The sequence below is a fragment of the Chinchilla lanigera genome, unplaced genomic scaffold, assembly GCF_000276665.1.
Source record: "Chinchilla lanigera isolate Chin_1 unplaced genomic scaffold, ChiLan1.0 scaffold00001, whole genome shotgun sequence".
NCBI classification, from domain to species: Eukaryota; Metazoa; Chordata; class Mammalia; order Rodentia; family Chinchillidae; genus Chinchilla; species Chinchilla lanigera.
The window spans coordinates 39548693-39556290 of NW_004955402.1; positions in this window are offsets into that span (position 1 = coordinate 39548693).

A 7598-nucleotide genomic window follows, 5' to 3' on the forward strand; every position below is an offset into this window, starting at 1 on the left:
TAGTGTATCATATATTATATATTGTATTTTATATGATATATGTTATATATACAATATACAATTGCATATATATATATATACAATAGAATATATTCAGGAATAAAGAAGATAAAATTAAGAAAATGATGGAAGAAAAGAGTATCATGTTGGGCTGGGGATCTAGCTCAGTGGCACAAGTGCCTGCCTGGCAAGCACAAGGTCTTGAGTTTGATTCTTGGTATCAAAAAAAAAAGTATCATGTTGAACAATATAAGCCAGATTAAGATAGTTATATATCACACATCTTCTCCTATATGGGCAATTTACAAAAATAATAGAGGAGAGATGACAGGGAGGCAGGAGGATAACTTTTAGAGAAGAGGAAGGAAATTGAGACAGGTTGAGGAGGGACAGAGGGGTGATGGAGATAAAAATAATATATGTAATATGCATATATGAGAAAGTCTCATTATTCTTTATTACTAATGTTCACTAATAAAAAAGACATAACCACTCCATTCATGGGTTTTAGCAAATAGTGATTCCTTTAGCATATTAAATGAATTTGTTAACTTTTGCTTTCCTAAAATGCAAGAAACTCCTTAAATTGAAGAATCAAGAATTGGATTCTCAATACGGTCACCAGGAGATTTACCTAAGAATATTTTGGTACAATTTAGATGTCATATTTATTGACTTCAGGGTATAATATATTCCTACTTATTAATTACTGTGAAAATGTTTAGAATATAATCTGAGCTTCCAGTAGAACCAGTGGGATTAAAGAAATTTTTATATTTTATCACCATGAATGGTAAAATCTATCAGAGACATTACTAAAAGTATGTATAGTTTAAGAAGCAAAGTAATCATATATTAAAATCTAAAATTAGAGTAATTAAGTTTGGAAGTTAGAGTTCATATTTATAAAAGCCATCAGTATTCAAAGCTATATAATAAATTTACTTTAAGAAAGTGCAAGTATGACCAAAATACAGAATGAGTCTTTAAAAAAAATATTATAGTGAAAACCATATGGCCATTAACAATCGCTGTATATCACCATTTTTGCCACTTTAGGGAGCAGTTCTAGAAGTACTCTGTTGTGGATATCTTTATGAAGTATACCCAAAAATACAGTGAATGCTGCTGCTGATTGCTACTCAGTGGAAATGCAGGGTTGTAAAATCGTTATACTATGTCCTCACCCATGCTTTTCATCTGGTATGGCACTATGTGATTTCTGGCTCTTCTCCCAAATCAAAATGCCCATGAAAAGTACATTTTTTGATTGACTCAGGACAGGAAGGAAGCCAGAACAGCACAACTAAAGACCCTCATGAAAGAGGACATCCAGAATTGCTTCCAAAAGTGCTAAGAATGTTGCGATAAATGTGTTAAAACTGAAGAAAAATGTTTTGAGAGGGATTAATGGCAGTGTATGTTCTACAGTAATAATTTTTAACTGTTAAACGTTCACCATATTTTTAATTACACTGCATATGTATCTTAAATGTTCACTCCAGGATGTTGACATTCTATAAAATGAAAATTATATTAAAATCAATTCTTTTTTTCAGTTCAAGACCAGAACAGTCATGCTAGTGTCACAGTTGTGTAGGCTTCACCTTTCATAAGTCACTTTGCCTCTACTATCCTATTTAATTCAATATGAACCTGAGGAAATAGGTATTACTACCCATCTCTATTTTTCAAAATAGTAAACCAAGGATCAGAAAAGCAAAGAGGATTTTCTGGGGCCCCATAGACAAGAAGTAGCTGGTCTAGCCCTAATTCAGTGGCCTTCCTACTATATTGTACTTTAGAGTCTAAAATCTTAACATAGGTCAGAAGTAGAATGAAGACCCAACAATCTTATTTTCATCAAGATTTCCAGGAAAGGTCAAGTGGCAAATTACCTATAGTCAGTATATTGTATATTTACATTAAACAAAAACATATTTATCATCAGCCCAGCAAAAGCGTGAAATAATACATGGGAATAAATTCATCCATTTTAATCTCAGTGCATATGTGTTATTTATAAGGTACCAAGTCTACATTTAACTCAAGGAATGAAGAGAAATCATTTGAATTCATCTGAAAAGACATTAAAAATTCTTTATTCTTCTTTCCCAAACAAAGGAACAAGCCAGAACTGGCCCCCCAAAATCTTTCTTCCTCAAATACTGAGATGCATGTTTCTTCCCATCAATTCTCACACCAATTTCCTACTTAGAATTAAATCTTGAATGTGGAACCTGTGGATATCCAATGGCTTTGTACATAAAGGAGTCGTCCCACATGATCTGGGCCCAGGTGCAGAATAAACTAATACTCTTCCTAATGTGTTCCCCTTTTTAATAATAATAATAATAAGTTATAATCACTTTTAAATAAGTTTTTCCCCATTTGGATAAGCATAGCTCATGAGTGTGGATCTCTGTGGTCCAAATAATACTGTGCAGGCCTGTTAATGATTGACCCCCATAGTTTACTAATCACATGCTCATCTTGCTTTGCTGGATTAGTACTGGCACTCAGCTCACTTATAAAGACTATTTATTATCAGTTTTTCAAATTAGTAGTTGATTGGCATTCAGTGTAACTTCTTTTGAGGGTAGGGTCTTTGTATACAACTAATTAAACTAAGAAATTAATCTGTTCAAAAGTTTCAAGAATTACGATTGTAAAAACTAACATTTTTCCCTCAAAATTGCTCTGCTCATATGTACAAAGTTTCTATATAATGTGATGAAATAATTATTGTAATTAGCATCTTAATTTGAATTTAGATGCAATTTGAGGTTTTTTTCTTTTTAGAAATCTAAATTAATTCCCTGGGAAACTGATGAGAATTTTTCAAAGTAGAAATAAATGCCTGTAATAAATCAAGAGATAAGGGAACAGGCAGAGATTATTCTGCAATTAAAGTTTACTAAATTAATTCCACTTAAACTCCTTGGAGTTTAATGTGAAAAAACTAGGAAGTATGTATCTTCTTGAATTGAAAAAAAAAAACACACTCTAAAAATTTAAAGGCAAAGAAGGGAAAAGAATCATATAATCAATATTTCCCTAAACACTAATCAGAATATAAATGTTAATATTCCTCTCACAGTTTGATATTAAAAATATAAATAAAAGACATCAAACTTGAGTAAATTAAATGAAAGTATGGACAGGTGATTGGAAGTTGAAGATTTGTTTTACCCAAATGAATGTAAATTTCATTAGTTGATAATTAAAAGGAAATTATATAGACATTACAATTACTGCCAATGGCATAAATTATGAAGTTGTATGGCAAAACAATTTGGGAAGTCACAGTGCTGTTACTATTGTCAGACTGGTTACCAGAGAGATCCAGGATAAATAATATATTCTGTGACTATGGAAATGAGGCCTTGATGTGTTGCTAGGCTGTTAAAGCTAATGTCATTGTATAAAACAATAATGTTAAACATTATTAGTTTTTTAATTATGCCAGTTAATTAGAATTGTTCCTGTTAATTGCCTATGATTCATCTCCAGATGAAAAATGCTCAGGAAAAAGCTTTGGCTTTTTCTCTCCTAGCACTATCTAAAATAAGGTCTGGGTTCTGTACAACTGAGTTTTATAAGTGCTATTAGGCTGGACAACAACAGAAATCATGGTTAAATTCATCCATAATAAAAGTCATTGGGATAAAAATATATTATTAACAGATAGACTGAAGAACAGAGAACCATCTCTCTGTTACTCTGATTGCAAAGATTAACCCTGATTTCCAAGTAGTGGTTTTACAGCAAAGATTTTCTCCAAAAGCACAAAGCAAACATGATGAACATAGACTATTTGATATTTGCCTAGTCTATAAATACCAAAACACTGAACTTATATAATTCCTTTGCCTTTTCTTTTATATTTCATGACCATAAACTAATATTTATGTTTTCTTAATTTCACTTTACAGTAAGTCTTGTTCAATACTTATTGACCATCTTTATATACGATAAAGACTGTTTCAAACATTGGAAATACCTTGTTGGGGGAAAATATGAGCCTGAGTTTTCACGATTTAAACCTACAAAGGCATCAAGGAATCCTTACAGCCCTTGAATCCATTAAGATTTAAAAACAATTCCATAGCTTCATGGTGAGAATGACACCTAATTAACTCTAACCCCCTCAATTTCCCCCACTGGGGATGGAGTATACAGTTCAAAACCCGAAGGCTCCAGTGTACCATTTATTGTCATTTAGACCATCAAAATTTTAAAAAACATGCAATGACCCCATGGCCAGAATACCCACTCCCTCTCGCCTCCTCAGTTCTCCTGTCTAGAACAAGACCAGGAATGCTTGTTCATGAGGTTTCACCCATTACTGTATTCTCAGCATCTGATCCAGGGTTATTATTATGTTCACTTCATATTTGTTGAATTGATTGACCACTGCTGAAAAAGAATGTAAAATCAAATAAACTTCTCCAGATAGACATTTACTCCATTGATGTTAAACATTAACAATGTGTTATTGGGAGAATTTATGATATACAAAAAACATTTTTTAAAAAAGTCTTACTTTACAAATGTGTGTGTGTGTGTATATTTGTGTGTGTGTGTATGTGTGTGTGTAATCTTGTGACAACCAGGAACATAAGAAAAGAAAAACAACTGTCTTGCAAGTGAGCTTAGAAGACCTACACTGTTGTGAGCAGGAACTCAACAGTATGTGAGACACCTCATCCCCAACCTCTTGCCTTGAGATTCTTTGAAAAAGGTAATTCTATTTTGCATTCTTTTTTTTTTTTTTTTTTGGTTTTTTTTTGGCACCAGGAATCGAACTCAGGACCTTGCGCTTGTCAGGCAGGTGCTTGTGCTGCTGAGCTATATCCCCGTCCCCTCTATTTTGCATTCTTAACCTTTGGGACCAAAAGGCAGTGGGAATAAAGCATCACTGTAGTTCTCACAAATACGTTGAAGGGAAATTCACACCAAAATTAGTACCTTCAGGTCAGTGACTGCAGAAAGAAAGGTTAAATATTAAGATCTGATAAGTTACTTTAAATATGCCTACAATTGTACCCACTGATTGGTTCCACATGAGGAGTGTGGATAGTGTGTTTTTCTATTTTCATTTTTGTTTGGCTTTATATTTTTCTCAACTAATTTGCATATGTTCCAAAGGAGCTATAGCTCCTTCCTCTGCTTCCACTGAACACTGCCAGCATGGAGTTGGGCTCATAGGTTTCTGTTGAATTCATTTGTTAGTATGGAAAAATAGCCCAGATAGCTACTATGTAACATGTACAAAATTATGGGTTAACATCAGTAGTATTTGCCATTAAGAATGTATTCTGGTGTGACTTGGTTGTGCTCAGCATGACAAAAGCTCCTCAACTCACAGATTTAGAGAGAGACAGACTCAGACAGGGACGACAGAGACAGAGACAGATCCTAAGATTTAGACTACCTGATACCCATCATAAGCTATATTTCTTTCTGTGAACTCACTAGAATTTGGAGACTTACACAGCTAAACTTCAAACAAAGTTCTCAATATGCCTTTACATACTAACTGACGGATGCAGTCAGTCTCTTAAATGCACCTTTAATATTGACTTATCACTTTGTTTAATGAAAATTCATCTTTCCCTTTGTTATAGTTTATATTAGAATTAGACTGCTCTCCCAAAGTCTCCAGCATTCACAGGTTGGATTTGAGGGAGGCGATTGGGTCATGGAGGCATGATACTCATCAGCAGATTCATCTGATGAGTTTATAGCTAAATGTGATGTTGGGCACTGAAGCCTGGTCAAAGGTGGTAAGTCACTGGGGGCTAGGCCTGAAAGAGTATTTCTCCACCTTTCCTTCCTTGATTTCTCTCCCCTCCATCTTTCTCTCTCTCTCCCTCTCTGTTTCTCTTTCTCTGTCTCCCTCCTTCTGCCCACTAGGAGATCATTTTCTTCTGTCATATCCCTCTGCCATGTTGTCCTGCCTTGGAGTTACCAATTGCAGACTAAAATCCCTGCAAACTGTGGCCTAAAATAAACTTTTCCTCATTAGAGTTGTGGATATTGGGTATTGTGTCTCAGTAATAAGAAAGTAACTAAGACACTATTTGTTCTTCCAAAAGATTTTGTTTCCTTTTGAAGCTTAATGCTTTCCTATAAATGGCCTAGATTTCATCTTTGATTTCTAAGGTCCTGGATGTTAATGAGTAATCCAGCAACAGTGAAAAGAAATACACATGGGGAATACAGTCAAAAAGTTGTAAACATGAGTTTGAGTCAGATCTACAAATCTCCAAGTCTAACCCAGACTTATCATTGAACTCTGGCCTCAGAGGTAAGTTACTTAATTTCTCTGTATCTACTCTCCTTGGCCTGAAGGCAGGAATTTCAGGTTACAATGATTTAATGAGTAATTGCATACCATGGCCTTAAAACAAACCTCGGTACAAGGAGAATGTTCAATTCATGTGTTATGGTTTGTGTCTAGGTGTACCCTCAAAGCCTCACACAGTCATAGGTGGGGCTTCTTCAGAGGTGTTTGAATCTAGAGTGTTTGATGCTGGGATTAAGTGTGTGTGGCACTACTCTAATCCCTGTAGTCTAGGTAGAGTACAAAAGGGGCAGAAAGAAGCTGCTAAGGTGCCTGGTTTGCTTTGCTACCTTCTGCCTGCCATGAACTATTTCTTCTCTATGAGCCTACCTTGCACGGAGCCAGCCAATTATGGACTGAGACCTCTACAAACTGTGAGCCAAATAAACCTTTCCTCTTCTAACTTCGGGTGTTAGATATTCTGTTTTAGCAATGAGAAAAATAACTAAGACACCATGGCAACTGCTACTATTAGGATTATTTTAATTCTATGGTCTGATAATTTCAACCAGGTTCATATAGCTTCCCCCTTACTGTTGATCATCTGGTATTTCTAAAGATTGAAGATTTTAATTGCTCACATATAGTTTTGCTTTGCCAGGAAACCCTTTCCCCTTTATCTTTTTCTCATAATTGCCTTTAATCCATTTATTGGTTCAGTCATACATTTAGTCATTCAATAAATATCTACTGATTGTGTCAGGCTCGGGGCTGCATATGAATGCTACAATGGATGTAAAGCAACACAGATTGGATCTTTATTTTCATACAAATTATAAAATAATGAAGTAGGATAGAAATCAAACAATTACAAGAATAGGAAGAAATGAAATGATCATCAGAGATCACATGATATTCTACACAGAAGACCCCAAAAATTCCACCAAAAGACTTGTAGATTTAATTACCACATTTACTAGGATAGCTGGATATGAAGTCAACAATCAAAAAATCAATAGGATTCCTGTATAGAAACAACAAACTCACTGAGAGAAAAACTAGAGAAACCACACCTTTCACAATAGCATACAAAAAAAGTGAAATACTTTGGAATCAACCTAACAAAGGAAGTAGAAGATCTATACAGTGAAAATTACAGCACTCTGAAAAAAAAGAGATCAAAGAGGATTTCAGAAAATGGAAAGATAATCTTTGCTCATGGAAAGGAAGAACCAAAACTATAAAAATGGCCATACTCCCAAAATTGTTATACAGATTCAATGCACAGGGGCTGGGGATTTAGCTCAGC